At 35.6% G+C, this 11,746-nt stretch overlaps 1 long non-coding RNA gene across 1 annotated transcript in view; it reads left to right on the plus strand.

The window, feature by feature from the left end:
- LOC139363775 (uncharacterized) overlaps positions 1 to 2,944 on the plus strand; it is a 104,679-nt gene extending 101,735 nt beyond the window's left edge. Inside the window, exon 4 of the long non-coding RNA XR_011624702.1 lies at positions 2,434 to 2,944. This is a non-coding gene — a long non-coding RNA (uncharacterized lncRNA). The remainder of the gene's footprint in view (positions 1 to 2,433) is intronic.
- The last annotated feature ends 8,802 nt before the right edge of the window (positions 2,945 to 11,746 follow it).

An 11,746-nucleotide genomic window follows, 5' to 3' on the forward strand; every position in this document is an offset into this window, starting at 1 on the left:
AGTCTTCTGATCCATTCAATAAATGGCACTGAGCATTACTGCCAGGTATGGAATGTGCTGCCCTTTTATTAGTAGTAAGTAGTAGGGATGATTGGCCATGCTGCAGATTTCATTGATATGTCTAGCCTCTGAATCTTCATGGGATTTATTGCTCACCCTCTGAAATGCATATGCCTTTCTGGAATGCTACTATAATACTTGCCATCTCCTGCTCACCAGATCCAATTAGCACAATATTATCAGTATAGTTTACCAACATGATATTTCACAGAATATCAGTAATAAAGGCCACTGTAAACTTTGTCATGATAGGAGTCAGGGAGAATTAACATATCCCAAAACAAGAGAATAAATGTATCCTGCTTCTCTTCCCTTATAAATGTAAATTATTGTTGATCTTCCCTATGGAAATTAAGAAGAACACATTTAACAAATAAATAGTACATTCCCAACGTCAGAGGCTTTGTTGATTTATTTCAGTAAATATATTAGGTCAAGTGTAGCAGCTGTGATTGCAACTACTGCTTGAATCAATTTAGAGCTATCCACCATCATCTACCTAATACACCTGTTTTTTTCCCCAAGGGCCAATAGGTAAATTAAAGGGGTCACACTGGGACTACTGCTCCTATATGTCTTTGAAGACTGGGATAATCTCTTGAAATTCCTTGCAGAATGTGATAATACTTTAGACAATTTTATTGAAAAAATGAGAAGTTTTCCATTTGGGCCTTCTTATTGCTTGGCTCTTATTGGTTCTTACCTCACAGGTCCGGGGAAAAATATTAGACTTTTATCAGTTACTAAGTGAATGGGTGCGAATATTCACATGTGTATGTATGTATCTCTATTTCTCCATTATATACACTGGTACTCACTAGAATCACTGTAAGATTAACTCATGCCGAAACTCCATTTAACACCTCTATTGCCCCCTCTATAACTGGAGAATTATGATGAAAGTTCAGATCTTCTGGTAGTAGTGACAGTTCAGAAATCATATACAAGAATCCTCAAATAGTCTGAATTGTCCAGTACACAGTTAACCTGGTACTTACTCCAGTACACAGTTACTTACTCCACTACCCAGTTAACCTGGTAAACGACTGTACATTCCTTTCAAAAAGGATGAGAAATGTTTATCATATATACTTTTGTGGCGTTTACAAGATCCTTTCAAAAAGATCTTCCACCAATCCATTTTGGAAGAGTGACCTGGATTTCACCTGAAAACTTGATAAAGAATGAATTTTTCCTACTGCAGTGGCTGATATTAGACTTCGGCAGGCAAATTCTAATATGCATTTGTCATACAAGCCAAATCACACACACCCAAATTAGTCATTTATCTATCTCATCATTGGAACACCAGAATTTACTAGCCATCTGCAGATACCCGTGTGTCAAGGAATCTTAATTATTCCCACCTCGTATCAGATAGTTAAGTGCCACACTAAGTTAAGTCTCTGCAATTCCTGAAGAACATTATTCCATTGATACAAATGTAGGAGTCAATATATCTTCTGGAGTCAATTTTATACTTCAGAGAAAACCATCAGGCTTCTCAGAGATGCTGATGCTCCTTTTCAGTACCACATTCCACTCCCTAGTGAATCCAATCTGTGGAATGTACTACAGTGGAAGCAGTTTGGACTTTGTAATTATGTGGGCAATATTTTAATACTGACTCAGCGGATTATTAACTGTAACATTAACATCTATGAATTTCAAATATGGAGATTAGAATATGTTGCTCACAGGGTTGCTTTTAAGGATCAAAAAAACCTTAGCATAATGCCTAAGATATATGCACTAAAAAATGATTTTCCCCTTCTTTGTCATAAGAAAAGCCATGCCAGCTCTTCACTGTCCACATCCCCCTCTTATCACTTATACACAATCTACCCACTTTGTCTACAAGTTTGACCTACAATTCTCAAAAATAGTGAAAGCATTAAGAAATACCAGTGATTCCTTTCCCTCTTTTCCTGGTGTATTTTTCCATATTTTTCCACAAATTTCACTACGAGTAGAATATATACCAAATTTGCTGTGAAGGCATGTTGTAAAATTTTAGTAAACTAAAATAAGAAAATTAAGGTATTGTAAGGATTTGTAGAAATTGTCAAAGATTATGTATATTATACACAATCTAGAATATAACATTTTTTTCTGGCTTATAAATAGATAATATTAAAATTTAAAAAGAGAAGGGCAGGACTAGATGGTATAATAGGACTCTCCAATGATCATACCCCTAGAGAAACATCGATTTGAACAACAGTCTATAAATGAAAATACATTCACAAGAGCTAAGGAAATCAGGCAAACAATTACAGGACCTGTTTGTAGCACAATAAGAAAAGACACACTGAACTGAAGAGGGTAGAAAAGAGTTTTAAATTATCCATGTCATCCCTCTTCCAAACCCAGGCAGCACAATGCAGGAACAGATATTCTCTGCTTGGAGGAAAGAGGAATGTGAGCACTGGACTTTGTTATGGACACCAACACCAAGCCTGTCGTAAAGCCCAGCACTGAGCAGGCCACCACAGCCCCAGAATCCTGGCTGGTACCTGAAGACTGAGCCTCCATACCTGTCCCAGCACCAGGCAGGATCCCCAAAGCCCCAGACTTCAGGTAAGAAAGGTGGACTCAATCCCCGGTTTATACCATCACAGGACAAATTTCCAGGATCTGGAAATACCTCAGCCATGGCAGCAGCAGGCCTCAGTAGCCGCAGACTTCCAACTCATCCCAATGGCCCTAGGCTTTTATCCTATCCCAGCGTTGTGCTGGCCTCAGCAACCTTGGGCTTTGGAACTATACCAAACAGCCTTCCAAGAATTTCTAGATGGGCTGACTGGTGAAGTGCATTCCCAGATAAAGCCAGTTTGTGAAGACTGCAATGACATAAATGTACAACCACAATAATAAAGAATAAAGAAAAATGGTATCAACAAAAAGACAAAATAAAGTGCCAATGATATGCCCCCCCTCCAAAAAAAATGAGATGTATAAACTTCCTAAAAAGGAATTCAAAATAACTATTTTGAGGAAGATCAGAGAACAAGAAAATAGAGAAACTCAATGGAAATGCAGAGGAATTCAATGGAATGAGGAAAGAAATAAATGACAATAATTAGAAAATTAACAGAAATTAAAATAATAAAATATCAAACAGTCTGCAGCTGAAAAATACAATAATGAAGTGAAAAGTCCAGTAGACAGCATCAACAGAAAAATTGATCAAGCAGGTCAATTTTTGAATTTGAATGAATCTCTCAAAGATAGATTTTTAAAAGTAAATAGAAACAAATGAAAAGGAATGAAGAAAGTGTCTAGGATTTATATGATAGTCATCAAGAGTGAATCTTCTAATCATAGGAATTCAGGAAGTAGAAAAGAAAGATACAGGGGTAGAAAGTTTATTTCTAAAAAATAACAGCAGAAAACTTTCCAAACCTGGAGAAAGATAAGTATCCAGGTAATGAAAGGACAATGCTCACCAAAAAGATTCAACTCAAACAACACTACCTCAAGATATACTAAAATGAAACTGTCTAAAATCAAAGATGGAGAAAGGATACTGAAAGCAGTGAGAGTAAAGAAGCAAACAACATATGAGGAAGTTCCTATAGGCTAGCAGATGACTTCTCAGCAGAAACCTTACAGGCCAGGAAAGCATGAGATAATCTATTTAAAGTACTAAGGAAAAAATGACAACCAAGCATAGTGTACCTAGCAAAACTATCCTTCACTAATGAAAATGATAAACATTTTTCCAGACCCCACCTCTCTGAAAAATAAAAAATAAAAAATAAAAGCCACAAAAAACTGAGGGAGTTCATCACTACCAGACTTGTCTTACAAGAAATGCTAAAGAAAGTTATTCAATATTTTAAAAGATGTTAATGATTAACACAAAAGTAGCAGAAACTATTAACTGGTAAAAGTAAATACACAAATTCAGAGTAATCTAATACTATAATGGTGATATGGTTATGTGTGAAACATATGTTTATGAGACAAAACTATTACAAATTATAGATTTGTTAAGAGATAAATATTTTAAAAAGTAAATTTAAAAATAAAAAATGTAAAATATTGGGGAAAGAGTGAGGTAAAAGGCTGAAGTTGTATTTTTTTGTAATCACAGTTGTTTTTAGCCTAAAAAAATCTATTATAATTTCAAGATGATTTCGTAAGCTTCACAGTAACCAAAAGCAAAAACTTACAGTAGAAACATAAAAAGTTAGAAAGCAAGGAGTCAAAGTATACCACTAAAGAAAACTACTTAGCCAAAAGGAAGACAGCAAAAGAAGAAAAACAGAAGGTATCTGTAAAACAACTAGAAAACAATAAAATGATGGTAGTAAGCCCTTAACTATGATTAATTACCTTAATGTAAATAGACTAAATTCTCAAATTAAAAGACAACATGGCTAATGGATTAAACAAAACAAAACAAGACCTGTGTCTATTCTGCCAAGAAACTCACCTCAGCTGTAAGGACACACATAAACTGAAATGGAAGGGATGGAAAAAGATACTCCATGCAAATCAAAACCAAAAGAAAGTAGGAGTAGCTATACTTACATAAGATAAAACAGACGTTAAGTCAAAACTTGTAAAAAGAGACAAAAGAGGTCATTATATTGTGACTAAGAGGTCAATATAGCAATACCACCGAATTCTGCCAAACACTTAAAGAACAAGTCCAATTCTTCACAAACTCTTTCACAAATTTGAAGAATACTTCCAAACTCATTTTATGAGGCCAGCATTATACTGATCCCAAAGACAATCAAGAATACTACAAAAAAAAAATAAAACTACAGATAAATATCCCAATGATCATAGATGCAAAAGGCCTCAATACAATACTAGCAAATTCCACAGCACATTTGTAAAGATTATTCACTATGATATAATTGGATTCATCCTAGACACACTATAATGGTTCAAAATATACAAATAAAAAATGTAATGCCTTGCATTAACAAAATGAAGAACAAAATTTATATGATCATTTCAATAAATGCAGACAAGAACATTTTTAAAAATTTTATATTCTTTCACAATTAAAAACTTCCAACAAATTAGCTATATTGGCAATGCACCTCAATATAATAAAGTCAATATCCACATGACAAACCTCCAGCTAAAATCACACACAACTGGGAAACATTGAAAGATCTTTAAGATCAGCGAGAAAACAAGGACACTCACTTTCACCACTTATTCTCTACATAGAACTGGAAGTCCTAGCCAGAGCAATTAGGCAAGAGGAAAAAAATCAAAGGCAGCCTAACTGGAGAAAAAGAAGGTAAATAGTCCCTATTTGCAGAAAACATTATCTCATGTATAGGAAACCCCAAATACCCCACCAAAAATCTTTTTGAACTAATGAATTAATTCAGTAAAGTTACAGGGTACAAAATCTACATTTAAAAAATTAGTAGAATTTCTGTACACTAACAGCAAATTACCTGAAAAAGAAATCAAGAAATAATCCCATTTACAATAGCTACCAAAAAAAAAAAAAAAAAAAACACTTAGAAATAAATTTAACCAAGAATGTAAAAGATGTCTACAATGAAAACTATAAAACATTGCTAAAAAAAAAATTGAAGACACAAATAAATGGAAAGATGTCTTGCGTTCATGGAATTAGTAGGAATTATGGTAAAAATGTCTATACTACCCTAATTACCTTAAGTAATCAATAGATACCATTCAGTTCCTCTAAAAATATCAATTCTACACAGAAATAGAAAAATCAACCTTAAAATTTGTATAGAGCTACAAAAGACCTCAAGTAGCCTAAGCAGTCCTGAGCAAAAGAACAAATCTGGAAGCATCATACTGCCCGGCTTCAAAAACTGCAAAGCTATAGTAACCAAAACAGCATGGTACTGGCATTAAAACAGACACATCAACCAATGGAACAAAATAGAGAGTCCTGAAATAAATTTACTTATTTAAAGCCAACCAACTTTTTTTTGGAAAAAAAAGTATTTACAATATGTAGAACAAATAATTTTTAAAATTATACTTTAAGTTCTGGGATGTGTGCAGAATGTACAGGTTAGTTTCATAGGTATGCATGTGCCATGGTGCTTTGCTGCACCCATCAACCTGTCATCTACATTACATATTTCTCCTAATGCTATCCCTCCCCCAACCCGCCCCCGGCCAACTCACTGACAGGGGCTGGTGTGTGGTGTTCCCCTCCCTGTGTCCATTTGTTCTCAACTTTCACTTATGAGTGAGAACATGTGGTGTTTGGTTTTCTGTTCCTGCGTTAGTTTATTGAGAATGGTTTCCAGCTTCATCTATGCCCCTGCAAAGAATGTGAACTCATCCTTTTTTATGGATGCATGGTATTCCATGGCGTATATGTGCCACATTTTCTTTATCCAGTTTATCATTGATGGGCATTTGGATTGGTTCCAGGTCTTTGCTATTGTGAACGGTGTCACAATAAACATACGTGTACATGTGTCTTTATAGAATGACTTACAATCCCTTGGGCATATACCCAGTAATGGGATCGCTGGGTCAAATGGTATTTCTGATTCTAAATCCTTGAGGAATCGCCACACTGTCGTCCAGAATGGTTGAACTAATTTACACTTCCCCCAACAGTGTAAAAGCATTCCTATTTCTCCATATCCTCTCCAGCATCTGTTGTTTCCTGACTTTTAATGATCACCATTCTACCTGGCGTGAGATGGTATCTAACTGGTGTGAGATGGTTCTGATTTGCATTTCTCTAATGATCAGTGATGAGCTTTTTTTTATATGTTTGTTGGCCATATAAATGCCTTCTTTTGAGAAGTATCTGTTCATATCCTTCTCCCACTTTTTGATGGGGTTGTTTTTTTCTTGTAAATTTGTTTAATTTCTTTGTAGATTCTGGATATTAGACCTTTGTGAGATGGATAGACTGCAAAAATTATCTCCTAGCTGTGGGTTCCCTGTTCACTCTGATGATAGTTTCGTTTGCTGTGCAGAAGCTATTCAGTTTATTTTGATCCCAGCAGTCAATTTTGGCTTTTGTTGCCATTGCTTTTGGTGTTTTAGTCATGAAGTCTTTGTCCATGCCTATGTACCGAATGGTATTCCCTAGGTTTTCTTCTAGGGTTTTATAGTTTTAGGTCTTACATTTAATCCTTTAATCCATCTTGAGTTAATTTTTGTATAAGGTGTAAGAAAGGGGTCCAATTTCAGTTTTCTGCATATGGCTAGCCAGTTTTCCCAAAACCATTTATTAAATAGTGAATCCTTTTCCCATTGCCTAGCTTTGTCAGGTTTCCCATTGCTTGTGTTTGTCAGGATTTGACTTCTTCCTGGCTTAGCCTTGGAAGGGTGTGTATGTCCAGGAATTCATCCATTTCTTCTAGATTTTCTAGTTTATTTGTCAAAGATCAGATGGTTGTAGATGCGTGGTATTATTTCTGAGGCCTCCGTTCTGTTTCATTGGTCTACATATCTGTTTTGGTACCAGTACCATGCTGCTTTGGTTACTGTAGCTTTGTAGTGTAGTTTGAGGTCAGGTAGCATGATGCCTTCAGCTTTCTTCTTTTTGCTTAAAGTTGTCTTGGCTATATGATCTTTTTTGGCTCCATATGAAATTTAAAGTAGTTTTTTTCTAATTCTGTGAGGAAAGTCAATGGTAGCCTGATGGGGATATCATTGAATCTATAAATTACTTTGGGCAGTATGGCCATTTTCACAATATTGATTCTTCCTATCCATCAGCATGGAATGTGTTTCCATTCGTTTGTGTCCTCTCTTATTTTCTTGAGCAGTGGTTTGCAGTTTGCCTTGAAGAGGTCTTTCACACCCTTTGTAAGTTGTATTCCTAGGTATTTTATTCTCTTTGTAGCTATAGTGATTGGGAGTTCACTCATGATTTAGCTCTCTGTTTGTCTATTATTGGTGCATAGGAATGCTTGTGAGTTTTGCACAGTGATTTTGTATCCTGAGACTTTGCTGAAGTTGCTTATCAGTTGAAGGAAATTTTGGGCTGAGACGATGGGGTTTTCTAAATACACAATCATGTCATCTGCAGAGACAATTTGACTTCCTCTCTTCCTATTTGAATACCCTTTAGTTCTTTCTCTTGCCTGATTGCCCTGGCCAGAACTTCCAATACTGTGTTGAATAGGAGTGGTGAGAGAGGGCATCCTTGTCTTCTGCTGATTTTCAAAGGGAATGCTTCCAGCCTTTGCCTATTCAGTATGATATTGGCTGTTGGTTTTTCATAAATAGCTCTTATTATTTTGAGATACGTTCTATCAATACCTAGTTTATTGAGAGCTGTTACCATGAAGGGGTGTTGAATTTTACTGAAGACCTTTTCTCCATCTATTGAGATCATCATGTGGTTTTTGTCATTTGTTGTTTATGTGATGGGTTACGTTTATTGATTTGCATATGCTGAACCAGCCTTGCATCCCAGGGATGAAGCCGACTTGATCATGGTGGATAAGCTCTTTGACATGCTGCTGGATTCGGTTTGCCAGTATTTTACTATTTTTCAATCTATGTTCATCAGGGATATTGGCCTGAAATTTTCTTTTTTTTGTTGTGTCTCTGCCAGGTTTTGATATCAGGATGATGCTGGCCTCATAAAATAAGTTAGGGAGGATTCCTTTTTTTATTGTTGGAAATAGTTTCAGATGGAATGGAACCAGCTCTTCTTTGTACCTCTGGTAGAATTTGGCTGTGAATACGTCTGGTCCTGGGCTTTTTTTGGTTGGTAGGCTATTAACTACTGCCTCAATTTCATAACTTGTTATTGGTCTATTCAGGGATTTGACTTCTTCCTGGCTCAGTCTTGGGAGGGTGTGTGTGTCCAGGAATTCATCCATTTCTTCTAGATTTTCTAGTTTATTTGTGTAGTATTCTCTGGTGATAGTTTGTATTTCGGTGGGATCACAGTGATATTCCCTTTATCATCTTTGTCATTTTTTATTGTCTCTATTTGATTCTTCACTTTTTTTCTTTATTAGTCTGGCCAGTGGTCTATCTATTTTGCCAATCTTGTCAAAAACTAGCTCCTCGATCATTGATTTCTTGAAGGGTTTTTTGTGTCTCTATCTCCTTCAGTTCTGCTCTTAGTTATTTATTATCTTCTGCTAGCTTTTGAATTTGTTTGCTCTTGCTTCTCTACTTCTTTTAATTTTGATGTTAGGGTGTTGATTTTAGATCTTTCCCACTTTCTCCTGTGGGTATTTAGTGCTATAAATTTTCCTCTAAACACTGCTTTAGCTCAAGGTGATAGGGAGAATGGAACCAAGTTGGAAAACACTCTACAGGACATTATTTAGGAGAACTTCCCAAGCCTAGCAAAACAGGCCGACATTCAAATTCAAGAAATACAGAGAACACCATGAAGATACTCCTCAAGAAGAGCAACCCCAAGACACATAATTGTCACTTTCAGCAAGGTTGAAGTAAAGGAAAAAATGTTAAGGGCAGCCAGAGAGAAAGGGTGGGTTACCCACAAAGGGAAGCCTACCAGACTAACAGCAGATCTCTCTGCAGAAACACTACAAGCCAGAAGAGAGTTGGGGCCAATATTCAACATTCTTAAAGAAAATAATTTTCAACCCAGAATTTAATATCCAGCCAAACTAAGCTTTATAAGCTAAGGAGAAGTAAAATACTTTACAGACAAGTAAATGCTGAGAGATTTTGTCACCACCAGGACTGCCTTATAAGAGCTCCTGAAAGAAGCACTAAATATGGAGAGGAAAAACCTGTACCAACCTGTACATACCAAATTGTAAAGACCATTGACACTGTGAAGAAACTGCATCTACTAATGGGCAAAATAACTGGCTAGCACCATAATGACAGGATCAAATTCCCACATAATAATATTAACCTTAAATGTAAATGGGCTAAATGGCCCAATTAAAAGACATGGGCTGGCAAATTGGATAAAGAATCAAGACTCATTCTTGTTCCCTATTCAGGAGACCCATCTCACATGCAAAGACACACAGAGGCTCAAAATAAAGGGATGAAGGAATATTTACCAAGCAAATGGAAAGAAAAAGAAAAGGCAGGGGTTGCAATAGTCTCTGATAAACCAACTTTAAACCAACAAAGGGTAAAAAAGACAAAGAAGGGCATTACATGATGGTAAAGGGATCAATGCAACAAGGGCTAACTATCTTAAATGTATATGCACCCAATACAGGAGCACCCAGATTCATAAAGCAAGTTCTTAGAGATCTACAAAGAGATTCAGACTCCCACACAATAATAGTGGGAGGTTTTAACACCCCACTGTCAATATTAGACAGAGTAACAAGACAGAAAATTAACAAGGATATTCAGGACTTGAACTCCGCTTTGGTCAAAACGGACCTAATAGACATTTACAGAACTCTCCACTGCAAATCAACAGAATATACATTCTTCTCAGCACCACATTACACTTATTCTAAAATTGACCACACAATTGGAAGTAAAACACTCCTCAGCAAATGCAAAAGAATGGAAATCATAACAAACAGTCTCTCAGACCACAGTGCAACCAAATTAGAACTCAGGATTAAGAAACTCACTCAAAACTGCACAACTACATGGAAACTGAACAACCTGTTCCTGAATGATTAGTGGGTAAATAATGAAATTAAGGCAGAAATAAATAAGTTCTTTGAAATGACTGAACAAAGACACAATGTACCAGAATATCTGGGACAAAGCCAACCAATTTTCGACAAAAATGCCAAGAACACACAATGAGGAAAGTCTTGTTAATAAATGGTGTTGGAAAACTGGATATTCAAATGCAGAAGAATGAATTTGAAAACTTCTCTCATAGAATATACAAAAATCAACTCAAATATTTAATGTAAAACCTAAAACTATTAAATGATTTGACACAAATATAGGGGAACAACTTCATGACATTGGTTCAGGCAATGATTTTTTGGGGACAGGACTCCAAAAGCAAAAATCGAAAAATGGGATTACATCAAAATTAGAAGTGTCTGCACAGGAAAGAAAATAATCAATAGATAGAATAAACAACCTAAAGAATGGGAGAAAATAACTGTAAACCACACATGTTAAAGGGTTCATACCCAATGTATACAAGAAACTAAAACAACTCAACGGCAAGGAAACAAATTACAAAATTAAAAAGTGCGCAAAGAATCTGAACAGACATTTCCCAAAAGAAGATACACAAATGGTCAATAGGTAAATGAAAAAATATTCAACATTACTAATCATTACGAAAACAAAAATTGAAGCCACAATGAGATATTATCTTATACCAGTTAGAATGTGTATTATTGAAAAGATGAAAGATAACAAGGGTTTGCCAGGATGTGAAGAAAAAGAGAACCTTTGTACACTGTTGGTGGGAATGCAAGTTACTATAGCCATTATGAAAAACAGTATGGAGGTTTCTCACAAAACTAAAAATGGAACTACCATGTGATTCTGCAATTTCACTACTGGGTATATATTTAAAGGGAAAAAATCAGTATGTTGAAGAGATGTGTGTACATCCATGTTTATGGCAGCATTATTCATAATAGTCCAGATATGTAATCAACCTATATCTATCCATGGATTAATGGATAATAAAAATGCAGTTCATATGCACAATGGAATACTATTCAGCCCTAAGAAGAGTCCATAATTTACAAAATAAATGAACCTGAAGGACATTATGTTAGTGAAATAACCCAAGCACAGAAAGACAAATACT

The sequence above is a fragment of the Macaca nemestrina genome, chromosome 6 (genome assembly GCF_043159975.1).
Source record: "Macaca nemestrina isolate mMacNem1 chromosome 6, mMacNem.hap1, whole genome shotgun sequence".
Classification (NCBI taxonomy): domain Eukaryota; kingdom Metazoa; phylum Chordata; class Mammalia; order Primates; family Cercopithecidae; genus Macaca; species Macaca nemestrina.